This window comes from Chelmon rostratus, chromosome 8 (assembly GCF_017976325.1).
Source record: "Chelmon rostratus isolate fCheRos1 chromosome 8, fCheRos1.pri, whole genome shotgun sequence".
NCBI classification, from domain to species: domain Eukaryota; kingdom Metazoa; phylum Chordata; class Actinopteri; order Chaetodontiformes; family Chaetodontidae; genus Chelmon; species Chelmon rostratus.
In genome coordinates, this window is record NC_055665.1 from 13,598,122 (window position 1) to 13,624,446 (window position 26,325).

The following is a 26,325-nucleotide window of genomic DNA, read 5'->3' on the forward strand; positions in this document are numbered from 1 at the left end:
GACGAGCGAGAGAAAGAGGAGGGGAGAGGCAGAGGAAGAGCGGGTAAGTGAGAAGAAAGGAGGTAGATAGAGAGAGGGAGGAAGTGGGAGAAGAAAAGCGGTACAAATAGAAAGAGAGGCTAAGATGAGAGAAAGGGGATGTGGGGAAGTTGGAGAGGGGAGGGATGGAGAGGGCATGGGGGAGGAGAGAGACAAATGGAGGAGGTGAGTCAAAGAGTTTGCTGGCTCATGCTGATCTTACACCAGACGATGTTTGAAGTGTTTTCAAGTGAGTTTATTTCCAAGTTGGAGTCATAACACTCGCTAGGAGTAAAACTAAGTCACAGCAGCCTCAATACAGTCTTTTCCCATACTGATTGTTCGCTCTAAATCAAACACATGACGCTGTAGGAAATGTGTGGCTGCAGGTGCAGTGGATAAAGCAGCCTGTGTTCAAACCATGTACAAAAACAACACGTGCAACCTTGACAGAACAAACAAAAGATGCACACTGTAGTTGCCCCAGAAACACCCAAAGAAGAACAAGTTTCCAGTGGATCATCATGTTTATGCTATTATTGAGACTGAAACTCTGTAAATATATTATGAGAGACTAAATGTCACTGAATGCGTGGATAGGCATCAATCTGCAACATCAACCTGCAGGATACGGCTAACGTTGGGTCAATACTGAGACAATTCACTGGACATTGAGTTAGAATCACGCTGTGTAACAACATAACACACTGACATAAATCACAGGGTGTGAATAGGGAGAAACGGAGGAGTAAAAGTGATGAGCTGAAAGAGAGGGGAGAGACGAGGGGACCCAGAGCGAGGAGGGATGATTTTAGCTGGAGGGATGGAAAAAAGCTGTCAAGGTTGCTGAACATGGAGCAAAGAGGAAAGACCAGGACAAGAGCGAGAACACAGAGGAAAGGAGATCAGAGGAAAAGGAAAAGGGAAAGAGGGAAAAGAACAAAAAAAAGAGAGGCGGGTGAGATAGATGGAGGAGGGGAGGGGAGGAGTAGAGAGGGGGAACAGTGCGACTCAGAGGGACAGAGAAAGGCTGTCAAGGTCGCTAAACAAGCAGCAGAGACGAGGACCTAAAGGGATTGGCTGCAGTGCTGAACAGCAGTGACCTGTTAGTCATGGTCACACACACAAACACACAAACCGGGAAGAGACGCTGACATAAAAATGAAGTAACTGGCAAAACAGAGATGACAGAGATATAAAGAATGGCTGAACAGATGGAAGCGGAAGCAGCAAATAGAAAGAAAAAAAACACGGAGGATTTTAAATGCTGTTAGTCCGCATTTGAATTACGACCCTCTTTTTAAACAGCAGCGTCTTTAACCTCTTTAACCATCCTCAACATTTTTCCGCAGCAGTAAAACATGCCACAGAAATGCAGGAGGTAGATGTCGGTGTTTCCTTGAAATCGAGTCCACATCAACAGCAAATGACTAAAATTAAATTTAATGAGCTTATCTTTTTTTCTCCTTCAAGCTAAAGCAATTTGGGTCAATTCAGTTTCGCCTGAGAATCTTGTTGTTTTTCTTAAATGTGCCACCAAAACACTGAACACCACCGGGACACATGATACACAGACAGACAGACAGATAATACACTGTCAGGATGATAACCTGTCTGTCTGTCAGTCTGTAAAGAGTTAAAAGAGTGTGTGTGTGTGTGTGTGCGTGTGTGTGTGTGTGGCTGCTCTGTGATTGCCCTGGGGAGAACAACGCGGCATAAAGCAACAGTCACCTGTGTGTTTCTGTGTGTGCGCCTTAGGGCATACAAAGGCAGCAGCACAGCAGCAAAATCAGCCACAGAGTTCGGAATAATTTTACTAAACTCAGACCTCAAAGTAGCATACCTGCGTCTGACACGCAGACAGACGGCAGCTGTAGACCTTTGAAACAAACACACACCGCCCGTGTGTGCTGCCTCTGCAGGGAATAGATGTTCCTGTCACCTGTAACTCCCTGTGATTAGTTTCATTTTGCGTCTCATGATATATAACGCGCACCAGGTGTTGGCCTTGGTGTGGTCTCCTGTTTCTCTTGTCTGACAGCTGTGTGTTGTGAAAAACCGATTCAATTAAGGTTTACACATACATCAGCCATGTATGAATTAAGAGACACCAACCCTCCTCAACTATGGCAACCATGGCAACCCGCTGAAGCCAATGAGAAGTGCTTTCAAATGCTTCTTCATCGTTCGTTAGAAGCTATCAATAATGAGTAATGAATGGATGACAGATGGATAGATGTTGGCTCAGGCCACATTCAAGTAGCTGGGAAAACCATAAACAGCTTTTCTGAAATACAGTACATTATACTCTCATTTATTTATTTATTTCACTTCCGCTAAATGTGTCTCATTGCCAAATTTTTAAAAAAATGACCGTAAGCCTTTGGCAAAAGTTTTATTTTTTTTGTTTGTTTTCTGATTTAAAATATAGATTTTACTACTTTACTCATCATTTTACTTCTTTTAATCTGTTTGACAGAGAATATAAAAAGATAGGATTTAATAGCATGCAGTGGGTTATGCATCTGCTTTTTTCCTGTACCTTTCTATTCCTGCTTACTCCTTTGCTTTGCTTTGCTGTTTTGGTGGACTGAAGGTAATAATCTTGTTTAGTAAATTAAAAAAAAAAAAAGATTTGCGTCCCATTTTGAATTCGGTCTGGCAGGATAATATGGATAATTAGGCTGCTTGGAACTGAAACAATGTTGTAATTACTGTGTGTGGCCTCTTGTTTCTTGGCACAAAACTAAACTAGTAAAGGCCAGAAATACCTTGCTGAGTGCGGCGATCCTAATGTGGGTGCTCGAAGTGATGAACTCACCGATAATCATCACTCTCCCCACAGCTGTCCTCGGCTCCACAGAGCTTTAGTGTCTTTCAGCTCAAGCCTTTACTGTTTCGGTTCACTGTCACTGCTTTCGCCTCATTTCCAGTGGCTGCATCGACTGCACACTACCTGCTCAGCACCAAATGACAGACTAGCTGGTGAAGTGGAGCACTGAGCAGCGGAAGAGCCAGGCATTTCCCTCCAGAGTTGGTGGAGATATATAAAACAGAGCTAAAAGGAGAGCAAATATTGGACTTAGATTTATCAAGTGGACAGAAACATGACTCCAAATGAATGTTAATGTTGCCTCATGTCGGCTGGATGTGTAAACAGGCAACTGTTTGCTGACACATTTGCCATATCAACTGCACAAGGTGATAAAATGTCAGTGGTGTCTTTACATCTTTTTCTGCTGCCTCCAAGTGGACAAAAAATGAATGAGTAACGCTCAAAAAACTGTTGGGTGACATCGTAGACCAAACATCTACGTGCGCTAAATACTGATTTGTCGAAGGACTTATTCTAAGAAACCGACTCTGCATTGTTGAGTCTTTACTGATGAATCGCCTTTTTTTGAGGGCAGATTTCAGCCTGGAATCCACTTTGATATTCACAGTGATAGTTTTCAATTTGACACAAGCTTACTGAAAACATTGTGATAATCACAACTTCCAGTCTCAATTTATGGAAATGCAGTGTCCTTGTTTGGTTTTAACACCCAAATGAGCTCCATTTCATAACAGAACCAGCAGCTCTGAACCAGAAAATGGGCCCATAACCTTGGAAAATGTGTTTCATTCCAGGCACTGTACATCTAATTGATTTATTTACACTAAAAAAGCAGTTGCCAATTTCTGCTGAATGTTTCATGTTGTGTCTTCTGTAGTCTGCTCTTTGAGGACTTGGCAGCACTATCAGCTTTCTTATCATTGTCCCCATTGGCAGAGTAAATCAAATTGTTATGAAACAGGATTTGGCACGCAGCTCAGGGATGACCAGAAATAACAGTCAGAGTCTGATTGGAGAAGTGACAAAAATATTAATGGAAATTGAGTATATACGGATATATTTTTATGCATTTATGACAAACACACACATGCTTTCCCTCTCAGCCTCATCTTTCTCTCTCTCTGTTTGTCACTGACATGCAAAAAACTCACACACACACAAACACACACAGATTTCAGTGTGACTATCGGAAGCGTTATCTCTGCATTGCAGACTATTAAACATTGATGTGTTGTTATTGTAACAGCAGCAATCTGGATCATCCAGGCTGAATGACCCAAAATAAAAAACACTCTGGCTTGCGACAAAACGGATTCTCTGATAAACAACTGTTTTGTCTGCGGCGGACAATTACAGCAAGCTTTGCTGGGACCCATTTTGGTGCGAGATAATCTTTTTTGGGACGTTATTGTTGTTTTTTAGAACCTTTTTTTTGGAGACTGGTTTCCATTAGCTCTGCTAACTTCTGTGAGATGCTTATAAAAAGCTGTAAATAGGACCAGAATGTGTCGGAGCAAAGAACTACCCGACTGGACTGTCTGCTTCTCTGTGTCACTGTTTGATCATTAGTCAGTGATGTTCAATGCATCACAGGATTTGTTTTTCTTGGACCCACTTTTCCAAAGCCCTGCCTGGTCTTCTTCCACTACAGTTTGTAAACTGTTCAGAGCGCATTTTGGCACTTTCCAGAACATCATGTTGTCATCTGCAAAACACACGTGAATTTAGAAGAAAGTTAAAATTCTGCTGTGACACCGTAACTGTTAATACCTGTTTTTTCCTCACCACATCTGCTTCCACAATGTGCAATTACCCAGACACACATGTGACAAACAGTAACTGCCTGCAAGTCACACAAGACTTAAGAATAACAACACGTTATGGGGAGAGATGAGAAATCAGAGAAAATAAACGAGGCAATCCACCAAGTTAAACACATGAAGATTAATTTAAACAGTCTGTTAGTACACATTCATAATGTCCTCTGGCTGGAGGGATGTTTAAAGCTTGAGAAAATGGTAACCTTGGCTTGCTCTTGGAGACAGAAAGCCTGAGTAACAAACCGGGGGACTTTGAAAGACATGGATATTTACCACTCCGAGAGGGTTTAATGACGAATGCCGGGACAAGTAGGATCCAGCATTTTTGTAGCTTTTGGACTCATACTAGAGACTAAAACTAATGATATCTTGGCCTCTGCAGGACTGATATTGACCAGTCTTTTTTTTTTTGAAGGTCCTGTTAAATAAGATCTTGATCCTCCTGGTAAACTTCGGTGGTGGCGTCATGCTGCATTAGGGGGTGTAACTAAAAAGATGATTAAGTCTTCAAAAGTTCCCCTCTACTACCTGTAAGGATTGATCCCTCACTGTACTGCTTTAACGGCGAACACGTCACATGAAAGGCCAGGTATGCTTGGTATTACTAGTTCAAACAACAGGCCATCAGGCGGGTTAAAAGCCTGCTGTCACGGAGAAGGGCGAGACATGATAATCGGTCAGATGGGGATGACTGATTTCAGACATTTCAAGTCAGAAGTCGTGCTTGTCGGATTGTCAGTTTCAGGAAGTTACAATTCCCCCAGTTCTGACACTGGAAAGCTTTGGTTCAGACACTGCTCAAACATCTGACAAGCACTTTGTTAAAGCATACCGACTATAAAGAAGAAAGGACACCACTTCATGGGACCTTTGATCTGTCTCTGACAAGCCTCCCAACTTTACAAAAGTACGATACGAAATCCCTTCAAGCTTTCTTCCACAGGTGCCACAGTCGGACACTGAGGAGAGAGGAAACAGACAAATTCAAGTCAAAGATATGTGTGAATGTCTCTCCATAGTGGAGTTAAGGAATAACTGGCTTCCAGGGTGACTAATAGACAGACAGAAAGGTTGGTTTAATTCATATGAGACTGGTGCCCTCTCTCTCTCTCTCTTTCTCTCTCTCTCTCTCTCTCCTCCTCTCAATGTGTGTGTGTCAGCAGCTCAGTCAAGCAGGATAATTCAGTTCTCACTCTGCGGATAAGGACTTCTATCCAGCTTTAGTCTGTCACAACATTTGTTCCACATTTAAATTAGACTGCTGCAGTGGGATGATTGCATATAGATTTGCAAAGGAGGGGAGAGAACGAGAGGAGGGAGCGATGGGGCAAAAGGGGGGAAGGGAGAGGAGAGAAAACATAAGGGAGGAGAGGAGAGAGGGGGGATAGAGAAGGAGAGGTGGTGGAAAGGAAAGAGGAGGGAAGAAAGAAGACACAAAGGAACAGTGCTACTTTTCCTTGCCAGAAACATTCAGTACAATCAACTGTTGTTGTTTCACCATCAGTCTGGTCCCCACGACAACTGTCCTGGATTCTGACGCATGCATCTCGCACAACAACACACATCTATTATAAATAGGCTGGAAATCAGACATAGCATGTGAGAGTGCCTAAAACTGTGCAAAAGTGCTCCACATACAACACACCACCAGCTCAAATCTGATCAGTGGGCCACACTGGCTGCCCTAAGGCCACTTAAGTCCTTTAATATTAGGTTTTTTTTACATAAATATTGAGTAAACATGTAATTAAGTATGTTTATGTAACCATTACGTTTACGATAATCTTGATCTTAATCTATTGAGATTAACTGGGAGAATGTGACTCCTGAAACTGATGAGATGCGACCCGAAACAGAGAAACTAAGTTGGAGGTGTTAGAACTACACAAACACTTGCGATTGTACAGCGGTGTTAAAGGGTGGAGGATCTAGGAACATCTAATGTTTTGTATATCAAATTTTGATCTCAAAGGTAACCATAAACTAAAGGTGTTACATAAAAGTAAAGTTAATGTGGAATGACAATATGTCCTTCTGAAATGTAGTGGAGAGGAAGCAGTTAGCGATTTGAAGGGGACTTCCAACTGGGCCAGTACAGTAGAAAGTATAAAAAAAAGTGCATAAAATGGAAACACTCAAGTAAAGCACCTCCAAATTGTACCTACTTGTATATTCCATCACTGCATTGGTCTTGAAATTACATGCCCTGAAGAATCAGCAGCCAAAAAGGTGAATGAATATTTTTTGGAATCATGACAGCGTCCTCTGTACGACCATACAGTGCCGTTGTTTTCCCGAGCAGCCAGAAAACAGTGAGGTCACAGAGGCCCTGACTAAGACGACCGCCTCAAAACTTCACATAAAAGAGCCAAAGGCCTTGAAACACAACCCACTCAAGTTTGTAGCCAATGTGACTTTTCCTCCTCCGCTTACTGAAGGAGCAACCCAACAAACGGGGGGAAGCTGCACTGCTAATGCCAGTTTGCACGCCAGGTAACTAATTGATTAGCCAGCTGTAGCACTTTTGACGACTTAAAAACATGCCTGCAAATGTTAACACCGCTCAGAGATGCTAAATGGTGTGTTGTCCCTGTTCTTCTGTACCACTTGTTAGTTTACCAAAGCAAATTTCTTTAAATTGAGTGTCAGTGTCCCTGCCAGCTCAGTGTCAATCAAAACTTATTGACCAGCTTGCCAGCTGAGATGAGTGGATGCTAAAAGAACTTATTTAACATTAAATTTACATTAACAATAATGTTTTGTTTTGTTTTGTTTTTTACAGTAAAAAGGGATGATGTCTGCCTGCCAGTTTTCATAAGGAAATAGCCTTTAGCGTATGTAATTCCACCAGCGGCGTACTGCTCATCTGGCATACTGGGACAAATCCTGGTGGGCTGCTGCATCGATGGGCCGGTGGACCATCAAAAATCAAAGTTTTTACCAGCCATCCAGCCCAGGCAGCCGCTTTCGGCATCCAGGACTGGGCTCACTAGCCAATCCCAACCAAGTGAGCAACCCCAGTTCCAGCGGATATGTCTGGGTTGAATTTCTTTGCCTGTGCACTGCTGAACTCCACTAAATCTAACTGGCCACTGTTTAATTCTGGTTTGCAGCAGGTGGTGAGATTGATGTGAAAAAGCTCAAGATAAATATATTCTTGCCTGAGAAGAAGCGTAAAGTGGAAGCTTCATGTTTTCACTGTTCAATGTATTCTCACTAAATGCATTATAAAGCCATTTACTGTTCATTCCAGAGCCAGAAGCAAAATGTGTTTGCTGCTCCGGGTGTGAGGAAGATAATGCATGTATGTTTTTTCCTCTCTCTCTGTGTGTGTGTGTGTGTGTGTGTGTGTGCGCTCTATGTGAAAGCAATGGCATGGAACTGTGTGTGTGTTTGTCTTTTAACTAAATGAGTGAGACTGCATGTTTTGAACAGCACACGTGTCTTTGCATGTATGTTTGTGTGTGCGCATACGTGTGCGTGTGTGTAGGTGTCCGTCACATCCAGCATGAGGATTTTTGCCCGAGTGTGATCTCCCCATCTCTGCGTCTCTCCGTTTCTCCCCCCTCGCTCCCTCTCTAACCGATGGTGACAGTTGTTCTTTTTAAAGCAGAGTGGATCAGAATGCAGGCGGAGCGGCTGTTAATTATGGATGGCCTGTTTATCCTCCCAGGAGCACCCAGGGAGGAAAAACATCCATTCTAACTTCGCCAGCTAACGCCTCAGCCGTGCTAATATGATAGGAGTCCACATACTGAGTCTGCTAGCTAACACCTCAAAGTAAAAGCCCCGCTAACCTCGTACTCAACATACACAGACCAAACACAACACTAATTCATCTGGAGTCCGTGTGCTGAAACCACCCAGGAACTCACACGTATAATTAAAATCCAACAACTACTGAATTGGTGTAGAAATAACACTAATGTGAAATGGTGTTATTCATCAAAGTTGTCACTACCATGGCAAACAACGTTTTTCATAATCTTCAATTTCAATTTTTGGAAGGTTTCATGTTGTAGTGTGTAGATTTCTGAAGAACCAGGACTGCAATTATTTTATTATCTGTTAATCTGCTGGTTATCACCATCATCATCATCATCAGTCACTTATTGTTTAGGCTGCAAAATGTAACAGAATGCATATTGATAAACAAATGGTGTCAAATGCACACCACGTTGACATTAGAAGGACTTTAATGCTCGGATGTTTCGAGCACAAGGCCCTCCCTCAGCCAGCTGAAATACCCATAATGCATCTTATGAACACACATGACGACCCATACCCCTGAAACAGTCATCAGTCAAACAGAAGAAAGAAAATACATTTCAAATAATTAGGCAGTAAAAAACATTAAATCCGATTAAATTTGAAGAGCTGAAACCAGCAAATATTCAGCATTTTGCCTAATAAATAGTTTTAACGATTGATAATAACTTTAACGATAGATACATTATCATAATTGTTGTTGATTCAAAAACCAAACACAATATTATATAATTTTAAATATCTGCTTATTCTGAATTTAATGCAACAACATCATTTAAACAAGTTGGGACAGGAGCAACAAAAGACTGGGAAAGTTGTTCCAAAACACCTGTTTGGATCATTCCAGGTAAACAGGTTCACTAGTAACAGGTGATAGTATCATGATTGGGTATGAAAGGAGCATCCAAGCAAGGATGGAGCGAGTTTCAGTACTTTATGAACACGTGATTATATAAAGGATGTTACTACTTGGACTCAGGAACACTTTGTAAAACTGTTGTCAGTAAACACGGTTGGTTTGCAAATATCTGCATTCTGTTTTTTTTTAATTTTTTTCCAGACCTTTTAGGAATTAATGTTGTAGACAAGCTGTTTTTTACAGTTTTGAGGTGAGAACATTCAGATAGACCTGAAAATGAGCAGCCGCTAAGTGCAGACTGGGTGGCGTGGAGCACAAACGCAGCGCCGGCTCAAATCCAGAGGCTTGCTACATGTTTTGTGCTATATTGATCTACAATAAAAGATTTCGATCTCACTAAATCCAGTTACTTAAATAACCTGGAACCGAATCCAATGCAGAACCCAACCCTCGTCAGCTGTGCTAACGCTGTATGACAGATGGTCACTGGTCAAACACTGTCAGCACCTACTTTTACCCTTCTTACACATTTCATCTACATACATATACTACACCTCCAATAAAAAACTAAAATATGAAGATGTGCCAAAGATGTAAGAGTGTGACACTTCATTGATCTCTGTAGGGAGGATCTCTCCACTATATTGTAGCCACTTCAGAGCGCAGGTCAGCTGTATAAAAGCACCACTGGAGCTGCAGATTCAGTGTCTCAGCAGGGCAAATGTTCACGGCTTGAACCTGAACCTTTAAGATGAATGATGGTTCTCTCGCTCTCACTCCCACTCTCTCTCTCACACACACACACACACACACAACTAAAGACCTAAAGCTACAGTGGTTAAGAGCAGGCAGACAACACAGGTCATCCATAATTCATTCATAGCATACTCCTGCCTTGTGTGTCTCTGCCTCTGTCTCAATGTCTCTCTTTCACCACTGCATTAAGGAACATTCACAGAATTCCTCGCCACAGTGCTGACTTATAGTTTTTACTATGTTTAATGCTGCATTTTCCCCACAGTAGAGAAATCAGAACGCGCTTAGAGCTAAAAAATCAGTTTTTAGCAAGGCTTTGAAAAGGTTTTCATTAGTCTTAAACAGCAGCCAGCACTCTTTATGGAAAGTGCTGCGGAGCACTGCTGGCTGAGAGAGGTCTGTCACACAAACCTAACACACACGAAGGCCACAGGACACACACACTCGTGCACACACCTTGCATCCCACCTATGAGCACCCACGTCCGTTTCTAGGTTCACAAACATCAAAGAGTCTTTGGCTGATTCATTTGTTCCAGAGGCCTGACCATCATTTGGCAAGGGCACACACACGCACACTTTATGGCTACATGAATATGCAGCCACATATACAAAATATATAGATGACCTTTTGAATAGTGAAGGATGCACTTGTGTGTCAGTAAAAGACTTAAGTTTTGTCGATACCCAAAGTAGATGGTGACTTATGAATGGGAGAAACACCTTGAACATGACAGAACATAATGCAGTGTATTTTTATTTTTTCTGTCTTTTCGTCTCAGTATTTTGTGCTTATCAGCATTTCCAAATGAAACAAAAATTAAAAAGAATACAATACGCTGTTATTATGCATACATTACATGCATAGCCAGTATTTACTGTTGTTTTGTTAAGATTAATCTTCTTTGCTGTAACAAGCACACCCACCAGCTGCCTTTGTGACTTTTTACAGCTGACCTCACAAATTATGATGTCTGAAGCCTGGGTGATTATATTTGGCATATAGCAAATAAACCAAAATCAACATATTGCATTTTAAAGCAAAGAATTGTGAACTGTGACAGTAACCTTTAAAAGGGCTTCGCCTGTGAGCTGCAGCCATTTTTCACAACACCTGGTAATCTTTTACATTTCATTGCTCCACAATTTAAACTGCACACATTATTTGCTATGCCTTGCTGGGCGAGATTTAGCAGGATTTGTAGATTCATAAAAGGTTGTGAGATTTTATTGGCAATTACATTTTTATCACATTATGTGCAAGGTGCTCCTCGCCGTCAGAGTTTACTCAGCTACGTTTCATTTGTGGACGCACGTGACACATGTGATGTGATGAAACTTTTCTGTGATTAGGACGTCCCGAGGGGCTCAAACTGCAGAGAGCTCATGTCAGTGTTGTGAATGCAGACAAATTAGCAGTTACAGCCCGAGCTGCATGAGTTTATATAGCAGCCTGGCTCTATCTGGTAAATGTGCTCATGTGACTCAGCTGAGATTGCGCAACATCGGCCGGAATATCAGCCAGTGTAAACAACTGCTTCCAACATGTGGTGCCAAACGGAAAAGTTTTGTTTGGGGTTTTTAGATGAATGTGCTTCTCCGAGAGTGCCTATCTCATCCTCAAAGCCCCAAACCAATCAGTCAGTCCTCTGATGACTGAGGCTCATTTAGCTCTTTCCTGATTGGCTCTGATGGCAAGAAAAGAGCTAGGATTGCCCCAGTGGGAGGTTGGGAATTGGAGTTTTGAAGTTCTTTATGTGTTCCTCTTAATTTCCTCAAACTCTTTAATGTTTGTCTATATTTAATGTGTGTGTGTGTGTGCGTGCGCGCATGCCTATTCCTCTGAGCGTGTATGCAGTCGACTGAGTGCGACAGTGTAATTCAGATTGTTTGTATGAAAGCTTATGTGTGTATAAAGGGAAGATTTTAATTAGCTAATGGTGCAACACATTGTGGCAATATGTGGTAGACAGAAAACCAGATGTTTATTGTTTTTAATAGTCTGACGGTAGAGATCTCCGTCAGTGCTGCGTGGTGGAAAGTGGTGCCTACTGAGTCTGCAGTCAGAGCTGGAGAAAAGAAGTATTTAGCACCAACTTTTTTGCTCTCGACTGTGGAGATGAAGACATGCTGATTGATGTCTTTTTCCATCTCAGTGAGAATCAGTGAGGGCCCTTTTAAAGGGCTCCGTTACTCTTTAGTAACATTTATTGTCAGCTGTCAACAGATATTTTTTCACGCAAAATCTATATTCTGAGTTGTAAATTTCAACCTCACCACTCAGCACCCGCTGCACACCAAAGCACTGTTTACTTTATTGACCCAGCATTATCAAATGTTTCAGACTATGTCTCCATTAGTACATACTAGGTCAGGTGAGGTTGATTTTCTTATTTTGCTGTGGTCGGGATGTTTCTCTGCTGCATCCTTTGGGCAGCAGGTGTGTAGCCCCCAGCCATTAACAGTGCACAGGTGAGGTTAGGAATCTATAAAAAGGTAGCGACTAGGTGCCAGACTGTAAGCAGCACGCATGCAAGAGGAAGCTACAGAAATGACGGACACAGCGCAAATATAGCGAGCTGGAACTCCAAGTGGCCAAAGCTCGCTCCAAAATTAGAGTGAATCTGGGGTCGGCTTCCACCCGCTGGCGAGCACTGAAGGAGAGGATGGGGATGAAGAGTGATGCAGAGATGGCCTGGTTTCTGTTGGACAGGTAGGTGCCGGCAGTTAGCTTAGTTAGCTTGCTAAAGTATCGGCTTTTCCATTACAATAAATGTAATGTTGCCACAATAGTAGCTTGCAACTGACGATTCCTGCATGTGACTGAGGATGAGAAACAAAAGACCAGCATAGCAAACAAGCAGCAAGTTTGGAGGACCAGAAATACGGCTCCTTCCATAAGGTGGAAATCATTCAAACTGCACACTGCAGCTGCAAGTCAGCGCATGAAATATTAAAACTGAACAGTCACACTCTTCTACTTTTAATTGTGTCAGTGATTTCATTTCCTAAAGTCACCATGGCAACATGAAAAGCGTGTCAGTGCAGCTGAGTAACATCCAGAGCAGAGAGACTGAAAGTGAGAAACAGGCAGAAGTGGGTCTGCAGGCAGCTGATTCATGGTCACACTGCAGACTGATCTCTGTGGGCTTTAACGGGCTACACTCCAGCATTTTAGTGCTGCACTTCCATGAAGTCTGCAGACTTGTGAGCAACTGAGATCGACTTAAATCTCTAATATGGCTCAAGCTCTGAAAACACTGGGTCCTAAAACTCCCACAATGCAACTCAATAGCATCTTTCATTAGACCCTCTTAACTACCCCAGTTTGTAAGTGAAAAAGCTGAGATAACGTAATGTGAATGTGAAGCTCCTGTGTGATACGACTCTTCTCAGATGTTACGTACAGTAATACTCGTGACGACGAAACTGACAACTAAAACTGATGGAGTGCACTTTCAATGCCCCAAGAACAAACTGTGCATACATTTGTATTTGTCTCATTTTTAGCAGTGTGACAAATACAATTAATCTTTAAATAATGTCAGCATGTGCAGTTTGAATTATAGCTTAGGCTGGATTAAGATAACTGTTTTGTCAAGGTGATGGAGAGCAAATGTATTAACAGAATAGGCTTAATTTTCACCATCACTCTCTCCCTCTCTGTCCAGTCTCGGCGTCTTTCCCTTTACTATTTCTATTCTGACTACCTCACATACATGCACATGAACACACACACAACTTTAGGACAGGAAGAGACCAGGAAGTGCCCACAGGCTGAAGCCAATCAGATTTCAACACACAGCAGGAAAACCCCCCTAGGCCTGGTTATGGCTCCGGCTCATGTGCGTATGAGGACACATACATGAACACACAGACTCTCATATAGGTTTGGTTGCCATAGCGCCTGGGGAGTAACACCAGTACAGAGAGGACACTGGGAAGGACTACAGACACACATGCACCCATATGCACACACACACACACGCATACAGGCTCTCTGTCACACAGACGCACACAAACACATGCACACGCACGCAAACACTTGCACACGTGCACACACACATGCATGCGTGCGCGCACACACACGCACACGTACACAGGGGAACAGGATAAAAATACTGTGCTGACAAGTCAATTAATCAGATGTGAAGGTGCTGAGCAGAACAATCCTTTACAAGGCTGGAGTTCAAAACCACTGTTTGTGCATGTACAGGTGTGCGTGTGTGTGATATTGAAGTTTCTCTGCTTAATAACCTGTGTCATAAGCTGTTGATCAGAACATTTGAAAGTAATAAGTTTAAACGGCTGAATTCTTACTGTGTTGGGTGAGAGCTGCACTATTTTTGACTCCATGTTTCTCTCTATTTTGGTCTCAGTGTGTGTTCTGACATGAAAACACCATTACACTTTTTGATGCGGTGGGTGTGTAATGTGAAAATATGGAGTGAGTATGTGCGCGGGCACACACACACAAAAACACAGGAGACATAATGACTACAAATGTAAGGAGAGGTGCTCTGTCACCTGCAAAACACGTCCCATGATAAACATATAGTAGAGCTACTCTGCTATCTTTTTCAGGATCACTAACGCTCGAGAAAGCACCGCTGTGCTGACAACTGCTGAGAGAGGAAGTTCATTAAATGCGTTTCCCAACAAAAAAAATGGCACATGGATTGAAATAAGTGGCATTCCTGATTAACTCAATTAACGTTTGACTTCTACCAAAGCACAAGATTTATTGACTATGTTTCACATGTGCAATCCTCAAATGCACCATGATGCCATGGTTAGAAATCCTGATTCTACAGGTAGGTCAATAACTTGTGGAGTAAAAGTGTGGTAATAAAGTGGACTTCATAAATCATCAATGGCCAGTCGGCGCTGTCAGCACCACTCAAGTGTGTTGACTTTGGCTTGAAATCAACAGTGTGACTGACTGACTGACTGACATCTCCTGAGCGGTGCTGAAAGCAGTCAATCAGCAGTGGGTACTGCAGTAATGACAGGGATGTGTGCGCTCCCTCAGGAAGAGCTGTCAGGTCAATGGATCACTGCCACTCTGACACATACACACACACACACACATACACACACACACACAAAGTGTTACAATACATCCGCTTATAAAATATGCTGCCATTTTCGCCTGTGCACACACAGTAAAACTCTCAAACACGCAAACAGTTCAGTGTTGACAGACTCTCGTGCTGCTTCTGTCCTGTTGTTCATTATGGATTCTTCCCAGGGGATTGACTTGCACACACAAATACAAACACATTTCAAGTACTCCCTTTGCATCCGCTGAATTGGATTATAACCGACACTGTATTTAAATAACTGCGGCCCAAGGTTGAGGATATCTGAGGATACAAAGAGCATCGTCTGGATCACAACTGCAAGGAATAAACTGAATTTTGCTGGTTGATGGATGCTTCCTAATCCTGTTTGTTACAGGATGTGTCTCAGGCTGAGCAACTACATTTTCTCAGTTTGGGTCCCAACACGACAAGAGCACTAATATGTTTTAAATTGGCCTGAGCCTTGGAGTAAGAAACTACATTCCCTCTGTTTGGGTTCCTGTGTGACAGAAGGACTATTATATTATAATGGACCTGTATCGCAGGCTTATTTTCTCATTGGACGTCGAGATTGAACAGTTTTTTCACCGTTGCTTCTGGTTGCAATCCTCATCTGTTGGTGAAATGTGTTCGGTAAAATCTGGTCTGTCCAGAATCCAAACAGAAATTAAAATTGAGGAGAAAAATCTACCTCAAACACAGTTTAAAACACTCAAGCATTGTACTAGATGATATGATATTGAAATATTACCAGTACAGCTATGACAGAGTTCAACAGCAGTAAACATAGGAGCTCATATTACGCGCAGGGCATTTTTTCAACATGCAGCAATATATAACAATGACACGAGGAAAATTCCTTGTAACGGCAGAAAACGTCCCTAATAACACAATGCTCCAAGTTTAACTTCTTTATCTCCAACAGACACTGGATATTTCTACGCTTCTTATCGACCTTTGACTGAAAGCAACAAGTTTTGCGTTTATTGGACAAAATGACTTCAGCGGCACACAAAGAGAAGAATGCACACCAAAAATCATCACAACTCAGGATTTAAAACAAATATGAGCGATACGTGTAATCCTGCAGCTTTCTACTGCGCTCTGCTGCCGAGCTGCCGAGCTCCTCCTCCTCATCCATCCGCCCAGCCTCCACTACTCTCCCTCTTTGCTCGCAGAATAACTTTTTGACTTTGGACTTGACACCATAAAGAATTTTGTTGCTCTTGTCCTAAGCTCAAAACCTCCTCACATCCTCATCGCTCTGCTCCGTCGCATCAGTCTCTCCCATATCGCCTCCCTCCACCTCCTCTAAAAATCTTTCTTCCCTTCCTTCTCCCCCCAAAGAGCTTGTCTGGAAGGTCAAACGACTGGGCTTTGTACTTGAAATGATGATGATCTGGGGGAATGAGTTTGTTTCACTACAAATGACAGTGGATAAGACCATCATCTTTGGGCCTACAATTTAAATGTAAATGAAATGCGTCTGCGTCAGTTCAGATAGAGCAGAAAGAGTAGTAGACAGGTTGTTGTAATGACCTTTCATATCATGCAGGGACATGGTTGTTTACAAACAAACAGAAAGCGGTCAGACTTGTTTACCAATTAAACAGTTGTGACAGATGTGTTTACAATCCACAAACACTGCCAGCCTCTGATGATTTTAATATTCATACCTGGCCTCTCTTGAAAACCTCAGTAATACAGGAGTGGAATGCATTTAGAATACTTAAAATAGGTTGGAAGTATTTTAAACACTTTAAAGAACAGCTTAAAATGCGTGAGTAAATGAGTATTTGGAAAACCTGAGATGAGCACTTTTTATGTCTGGTTCGAGACTGTTGGAACAGCTTGTTAGGCTGGGATCAGACAGTGTCAGCTGTAACGATCACAGCCCCGTAAACCCTCGCCGTGTCTGGGGCGGGTGACTGGCAAGACCACACGTATGACCCCGACCAATCCCGATATATTGGTCAGGGTCATATTTCACGACAACGAACATGTTCAGATGTCATCAGGGATGCCTGTGAAGCAACTGTCAATCAAACTGACAGAAGCGTTGTGTGTGATGCTGGAGGTCTTGTGCACAGGAAAGCAAAAACGAAGGTGGATGCGGATGTGTATGTGTATAACATTCAAAGCAAATGCAAGAGGCGGCGTAATTTTAGCCCATTTGGTCATTACTTATACATCTACTGGGTTGCATCCGGAAAACAATTTGGACAGGTACGACAAGTTTCACATCTAGTAATTTTATTTCCATAGTTATTTATACTACAAGGAGCAGATGGCTGCCCGATTGTCATTCGCAGTTGACCACGATGCTGGTAATTCGTCTGCCACGACAAAACTGTCTCAAAATTGGGCTCAATTTGCGTAGTCTGATCCCGATATTCGGTGGTTACATCCCAATAGTTCACAGTCTGGTGGATTCATGTCTGCACATACCAAAATGCAAAAAGCGCATTTATACAGGTGAGATCAATAACTGTTACACACTTCATTTGACTTCTCACAATATCAAACTTGAAACATTTGGTGGAACATTTCACAAAGCCTTAATATTAAAAGACTGGAAGTTCAATAGCTAGTATCTGATTCTTCTTTTTTTTTTTTTGATGATAAGCAAACGCAGCCTTCCTGGTTTGTAACATTAGACTGCTGAATCTGTTGATCACAAAGCATGAGGGATCCGGGTTATTTCAGTGCCACAGCTCTCTCTAGAGAGATGACTATGGAATATTTCTGCAGGACTATTGCCTCCGACTTGTAGATTTGCCTTGATTTATTGCTTTTGTTTTCATCATTCGCTGCAGTGTAGTTCACTACAGGTGTAGCAGCCTATAGAAATGATTCATAATTTATTTCATGTTCGCAGCTTTTCTCCGCTGCTGTGGACCAGTGGGGAGTCAGGAGTGCAGAGAGAGCGAAAGGGAGAAAGGGAGAGAGAGGTAGACAGTGCACTGAGAGAGAGACAAAGAAGTTAGTGAGGTAAGAGGAGCATAGAGAGGTAGAGTGTCAAACAGACAGAAATAGAGAGGAGGAGAGAGGGAGAGAGAGGGCTAGAGAGGCAGACAAGAGGCAAGAGAGCGGTAGAAAGATACAGAAGAAGAGACTACAGTGGAGGGATTAGTACCTGGATTTACCACTGGGACAGCCCTAGAGCCTTGGTCCTGTGTACTGTGTGTGTGCGTGTGTGTGTGTGTGTCTTTTTTTAATTCTCTGCATGTTCTTCCCAGGATCTGTGGTCATGTTCCTAAGGAAGTAAATGTTACATAAATGGATGCAGTATAAAGTCAAATCATCAGTCAAAAATTTAACTGAGCTAACTGCACCTGTGTTTTTTTCTCACATCCATACTGTAGGTTATATTACACAGTACATAACTGCAACTGGTGGAGTGTGGAGTACATTTAGTCAAGTGCTGTATAAATTCAAGGTACTTTTACTTGACTTGAGTATTTCCATATGATGCAACTTTATGCATGCACTTCACTACACTTCAGAGACAAATATCATATATACATTTTACTCCACCACATTTGACTCACAGCTTTAGCTATTTGTCAGATTACATGTTTTCGTACCTTCCTGTCCAGTGAAAATCGCGTATTTTAACTTTTGATTCTTTAAGTGCGCTGATAATACTTGCAAACCTGCAAGGACCGAGCATTTGAATGCTTCTTCCACCACTGATTTGCTACACAATATAAAATATACTGCATTGGCTAACATCCAATAAGAGGCAGCAGATAGAGGTCAATGCAGTCCTAGTAGAAAATGCGTCAGTTCTACTCCAGACTTTAATTCATTTCATTTACATTTTCCAGGTGACTTGGAAGCAAACACTTCTGACCACAACTTGAGGTAAAGTTTCCCACTCTTCCTTCTCAGGGAACAATAACACAGGCAGTGGGCAACTTCACATGCATAATAAAACTGTGCATTAGGCCTTTGATATTGCCTTCATGCACTATCTTCTTGCTCTTGAAATTTTCCCACGCTGCCTCTGCAGAGTGAACCCTCGCCACTGTAGGCTATGTTTTCTTTGATGTTGTGAAGGAAATTCAATTTAATGAACTTTGGCCTGTCACATTCCACCTGCTACCTTTACATGTTTCTCATTTCAGTAAAGCAGACATTAGCCATGCAGAAAAACACTGTCACATCCTCAATATATGTCTCTAACACAGAGCCTCCTATAGCGTCTATATCATAAATAAACTGTATCAATTTTGCCAACATTTGTTTTAGTGTTTAGTACACTGGATCAGTGATTTGCCTTAAGTTCTAACTGCTGCATTTGTTTTCATCTCCTCATCTCATTTTGACCAAGGAATTAAAGACTCAGCTTGGGGGAAACATTAGTATTTAGATCTATCCAGACTTCTGTAACAAGTCAACATCTACATTTTTTCTCTCACATATTGAGAATTTAAAAATACATTATTTTTACCTAATAAAATAAAGAAAAAGAGAACTTGTCACCTTATAACAGCTGAAACTAGGGACATGATGATAGAATAATAAGAACAAGAGCAAAAGCTGGTAAACGGTTTTCATATCATTTCATATCAGGTTTCGCTGCATGGATAAATGAGCAACATACCAGTGGGAGAAAAGAATTGAAATAACTGGTTTTAAGCCTTTTTTTCCATCCATTGAACAAAGTATGAACACATTGAGTTTTGTATGAAGTTTCAAATGTTAAAAACCCTATGAGGCAAGCAAGCAATATGTAACATGTGGATGGAGAAAGCACAGAGGCTCTAATGGTCTACATCAGTCAGGCATGTGCATTTTAGAGGCGAGCCCTTTTTAAACTATGGAATTTTTTCTGCTACCATGCAACACACACACAAACACGCAGCAAGACAACACGCAGTCGCACTGCTGGGCCTGCATGACCTTAAATGGCCTACCTGACCCCCTCACAGCAACATGATAAGCAGACAGAAGGACAGTATTTATGGGTACTAAATGCCGCCTTATGCAGCTGAATGTGGTCCAGATTAATTCACGCTGGTGCAACTGCAGTCCCCCCCCCCCGCCTCAGGCAGAGTCTGTCTCCAATTCAATGCAGCATTAATCAATACTTTGAATTAGCAACTATAACACAAACTCAAGTGACAATTTCACACAGAAAAAGTGCTTTAAGTATAAAAAGTAAACTATGTCCTCAATTTAAATGCAAAACCTCGTCCATCTGTCTCAGGGTGTGTGTTTGCACGCTGACTAAAGTATGTTTGTCAGTTGGAGTTGTTATTTTTCTCTGCAGCATACGCCTCAATGGGCTGTCTGTGTTTTTGGATGGAGCTGGGCAAGACAAATTGACAGCTTCACAAACACACAAGCGCGCGCACACACACACACACACACACACACACACACACACAGAAACACGTACAAATATATATATATATATATATATACACAAGTGTGCCACAGCACCCCAATGTGCACATACAGCTCCCAAACCACAATCACACATGAACACACGCAGAAACACAAGAGGCCGTCATATATTGGCTGATGGACTGAGTGACAGTTTATTTTCAGGACTCAAATGAGCAGAGGGATCGACTTGATGATCTGAGGCAAAGGAGAGCAGCGTAAGCAGAAGAGCGCGGGACGCGCTCGCTGCTTGGGGGTGGATAGATTCAACTTTAAATGACAAACAGACAGTGACCGTCGCTGCGGTGCACCTGTCTGCCCGTGTTGCATTCAATGACCATTACTGACAGAGTTGCTGAGCGAGCCGCGCGGAGCAGCAGAACAAAGACACGTATATGTAGATATATCGGTCACCCACACACGTCTCTGACTTCAGTCCTGCAGCAGAACTGCAACAGCTTTTGCAGAGGATTCATCTTGAAAGCCACATTGTAATACAGTACATAATTGGATCTATTGTTATAGAAAATTCCTTTCTCTCAGACAATTGGATGTCAGAACCTTCCTGGATCAAAATGTTAAAAGGAGGAAAAAAAGGAAGGAAAAAATGTTTCACAAATGTTCACAAATCTCCACTCAGAGTGGATCAACAGCACAGCACAAAAAAAAAAGAAAAAAAAGGTGACTTTGATCGCAGCTCTAGTTTTTAAAGGAGATAGTTTGAAAAGAATCAGCAACTACTGAGACAGAAATGTGTTTAATTAGGAGTAAGGTCTGAAACATTTCCATTTTGTGAGCAGGTATAACATGACATAATGCGAAAGAGAGAGATAGAGAGAGAACAGGAAAAGCCTTGAGAAGAGCTGACTTTGGACATTTTCCTTCCCAGTAGTCTAACGTTACACGGCAAGAGAGGAGGAGACAGGCTGCGAGGACAGAGGAGCAGAGGAGAGAGGAAGGAGGCGAGATGGGTGAGAGGGAGGAGGGATCATCCTCTATCCTTCACCTCCTCTTTCTCACCTTGTTTGAAGGTTTCTATTGGCTGCATGTCACATACTCTCTCTATTTTGTCCATTCTGCTTCTGCTCTGCTCTCTGTCTCCTTCTTCCTCTCCTCCCCCCTTTATTTCATCCCTTTCTCTCTTGTCCTCAGGCTACATATCACATACATTTCCCCTATGTTTCTCCTCTCCACTCCCATACCTTCCCTCATGACTTTGTCCCCCTCTTCCACCTCCCTCCTGTGATCAGACGTCCTCCACTCTGATGTCCTCTCTCCTCTCCACTATTTCGTTCTGTCGAAGCCATCCACCTGCTTTTCCTTCCTCTGACTGATCTCCATCCTGTGTCACTTCCCTTTCTCCTCATCCTTCCTCTTGTTTTCCACCTTTCTTTCTCTTCCAGCCTCCTCTCCTCTCTGCTCCCCTCCCTGCTGCTGCTGTCCTCTACCTCGACTCCCCCCTCCTCTCCTCTCTCCTATTGTCCCATCCCTCCACCTCCCCTCTCTTTCCCAGTCCCAGGGCTCGTTAAACAATGTCCACGTTCACCTGACATCATCTGCAGAGAGAAGCCTATAGGGGGGACTGAGTATGTATGTACAGTCTAAATTAAAAAAGACTGCAAGTGTGCATTCGTTGCTCTGGAGAGGAAATAATTTAAGTTTATGAAAGAGCAGGATTGAAAGAGGTCCAAAAAACGTATAGGCAAAGTTTGCTTTAACACACACAGATGATTCAAAGTGAAACTGTAAGCGAAAGGGACACAAAGACAGAGACAGAGGGAGAGGCAAGAGATGCATTTTGTTTGGGGAGTGCTTGGACTTCTGCAGAACACTTTTATCAGTGCAGAACAATTGGTATTCACCAGAGTTAAGCACACAAGCTGTTGGTCTGGAGACAAGCACCGAACCCTCTGTCACACCCACCCGGCTAACACCCCAACCTCACCAACCACCACACACATTTCCAATTTCCTCTTCTTTCTCTCTCTCTAATTCGTTTTCTGCTATCATTCACACAATGACCTCGCCTCTTTGTACTCTTTCCTTTCTCCTCGCAATTCCTTTTTTTTTTTTTTTAAATCTACAAATCTTTTCCCCTTTTCTCTCCCTGCGTCTCTTGCGCTCCCTCTCTCTGGATCCTTTGATGTCAGCTCATACCTGCTGTCACATACCACCTGTTCAGTTCTCAGCCAGACAGGACCGGATTAAGCTAAACTACGCCACAGTGGACGGGACTGGGCTGAGCTGGACCTGAACGAGTCTGGACAGATCGAGAGGGCTGGACAGCAGCAGTGGGGAGGTTGGGATGGCACACAGGTAAACACAGTGAAGGTGGTTTCTAGTTGGAAGTGAAGTTTACTTTTTCATGTTCTGACTAACAACTGCCAACCTTCACGTCATATTATTCATTATAATTTAAGCCTTTACTACTGCACATTTTTTGTTATATACAGTAGGTTATTTCGTATATCAACACACTTTTAAGGAGTCAGGGTTGGATCTATGTCAGACACACATCTGTGGCATCACTTGTAGGCTCCTGATTTGCCTGAGTTTGCGCTCATCGCTCGCCGCCATCTTGCCATTTGTTCGGTGCCAGAAAATCCACATTGGGCAACTGTGGAACATGATTAAAGCTAAAATGGGATGAACAAGCACCGACCACCAAAACTGTATGTCAGCACCATTCAGTCAAAGCAAACACCCCAAAACACATCTCTCTTTGAGGCTAGATGGTGGCTTAATGGAGCAATCATTTCACAAAGCGGACCACCAAGGGACACTGCAGCAAAAGTGAGTTTTAACATTAACATGTACTGACTTGAGCTTTTCTTTTTCTTTAAAATTTTATCAGAAGTTGTTTTTTGGAGGAGCTGCATCTTAAGGCTACGAAATAATTCTACATGGGCTTTAACATTTGCTTGATTTTTTTTTTCAGGTTGAGTTGGCTCTGATCTTTATCATGGTTGTTTCAGTTCAATTCAGTGAAACTGTCTTCTGTTTTAATCTGTCCGGTCTGACATTGTTACGCTTTGCTCTTTGTGTTTCTGCTCTTTTTCCCTCTCGCTCTTCTTTGATCCAAAGCAATAGGTGAGTTGAAAGGTTAGCTCATTCTTTGACCATGACTACTCTAAAATCATCCACAGAAACACGTGCACTGCCACAAACTAGAGGAGAGAGGCCAGGATGAGTTTGAATGTGTTTGTGTGTGTGTGTGTGTGTGTGTGTGGTTGTGTGTGTGGTTGTGTGTGTGTGTGTGTGTTCTCCCAGGTGACGGAGCATGGACGAGAGAGATACTCGTTTGATCCCTGGAACAAAGAGAGAGGGGAGGGCAAAGGAGAGAGCAGCAGAGAGAGACAGCAGGAGGGAGAGAGGTAGAGAGACAGGAGGGGGGAGAGATGAGTGAGAGAGACAGATAGCTGAAGGGTGAAAGAGAGAGAGAGACAGGAGGGAGGGAGCGTGAGACAGGGGGTTAGGAGGGATCGGGCCTCACGAGAACGGAGCTTTGTTGAAGGGGGTTTGAAGATCACGAGCAGCTTTGTCAAACACAGTGAGAAGGGAAGGAGAAATGTCCAAAAACTGTTCAGTGTGCACACACTAATAACTCTAATGGCCACCTGTGCTGTTTGCAGGTTGTAAGAAACATGGCAAGAAAAAAAATCACGTTGTTTTAAGGGGTTTGTGAGGTTTGTTTTTTTATATATCAACATGACAAGAACATTTTTAATGAATGGAATCGCATCTGCATATTATTCACTAACAATGCATTTTATTTGTTTCACCTAAAATATCCACTAATACAACACGATATTGGCTTTTAGCAACCAATACATGATTAATGCTCGGTTATACTACCACTCAAAGAACTTGAGCTCAGATAAGAGAAAGATTGTGATCTTGGTGAATGCTGAAAAAGTCAACAGTGAATTGAAGCAGGAGCAGCCAGTCCTTTGTAGGTTATTACCACTCACATATATGTTTATTGTTATTTGTCTCTAAAGGCTGTAGTAATTATGACGGGAGCAAAGGAGGGAAGTCAGGTAGCACAATGTAAAGAGCAAGAAAGGCCGCATATGGAGGAGGTGGTAACGATGGATGGGTCAGACCCAGGAGACCACTGTTGGTGTTCCGTGTGACATGGAAAGTCGTCTTAAGGAACATAATGTACTTAAGTTGTGACCCTACACCCAGCCCTGCCTCTTACCCTACACTTAACCCCTAATGGCTTTTAACCCTGACCCTGATCCAAACCATGATCTTTTCCTAAACTCAACCATGTAGGCTTGGTGCCTAAACTTACAAAGATCTGTCACTGGTGTTCTCCAATGGTCATATATGTCCTAATGGGAACAGTCATATGTGTCGTTTTGGGAGTCACTGGCAATCCTTCAGGTGTGAGGACTTGTTGAGCAGTAGACAGGATTTGTTTACTTTGCTAATATTGGATCAAACCACAGTTTTTCTCTAACCTTAACAAAGGTGCTTGTGTTACCTAAACCTAACCTCAGGGACGCTTGGGGTTCTTTGTAAGCGAAAGCGGCTCTTCTGTCGCAGAGAAAAAAAAACGTTGTAAAGGAACATAGCCCAGGCAGCAATTATTTCCCTTGAAAAACAAATCAGTGGTATGCAAACACAATTTTCAGGAGAAAGGATTGAATCAATTCAGCTGCATTGTTGTCAGAAATGTTGGAGGGAGATATTTCAAAACCTGGGAAAGGAAAGCTGCTTGTATCTGCATAGCTGCATACCACCAGCGGCAAATGGAGAATATTGTTTTGTAATTTGGGTGAACCAACCCTTTTACACAGTGCTTTCGACAGATTACCACTTTAAAGTCTACATTCGCAGAGTGCGCTGCAATTGTTTTTTGGGACCGGACAGTTTCATCACCAGTAATGCTGTACGCACAGTGCGGTGAATTCCTTCACCTCGCCTGTGCAATCAGCTCCAGGAAACAGCCGACACTACCGTCACAGCATTTCACTGATGTCGGAGAAAAAAATGCTGGGGAAATCATTTTACATCCAGTGCGGTCATCGAGGCTCCTGATCAGCAGGTACTGTGGTGAAAAGTGTTTGGGCATGCTGAAACAACGAAAAGGAGGCAGATGGAGGAGAGGAGGAGGAGGAGGAGGGAGATGAAGATAGAGCAGAAAACAGAGGTCAAAGCAGGGAACATTTTACAGTACAAATTATTAGTTACTGTTTTATGGAAGTTAATATATACAGTATTTACAAATGGCTTTGTGGTTGTATTCTTTCATCTCTAGATAAATAACAAACATTGTGTGATGTTTCTAATCCTATAAAAATTTAATATGACCATATTATTGTTCACACTATGCATGTATCCTGTCCAAGGCCGCTGCATGCATTACAGAATGGCTGGATCACCTTCATGCACATATGCACACTATATTATTATGTACACAGTGAACCAGCCCCCTCAGAGTCTCTCTCCTTCAATCCCCTGTTCTTCACCTCCAAAGACGTTTCACTGCACTGTTAAACTGCAGTTTATTCAAATGGTTTAACATGGGGAAAGAAAAATCACTGACACTCAAAATATTCCTGTGCGCGCTGATAGGAAAACACTGCTGTTGGTGGCGGCACTGCATTAAAACAATATCCTGTGATCGTATAGGACTAAATCCTCAGCACAACACACACAAACAAATTGTCAGTGGTGTGTGTTCAGGTGGCCTTTAGTAAATGTATTTAGCTGCTTGAGATCATTGCATTATAAAGCTCCTTAATGCTGTGTTGGAAAACTGCACACATACTCAGTCAAA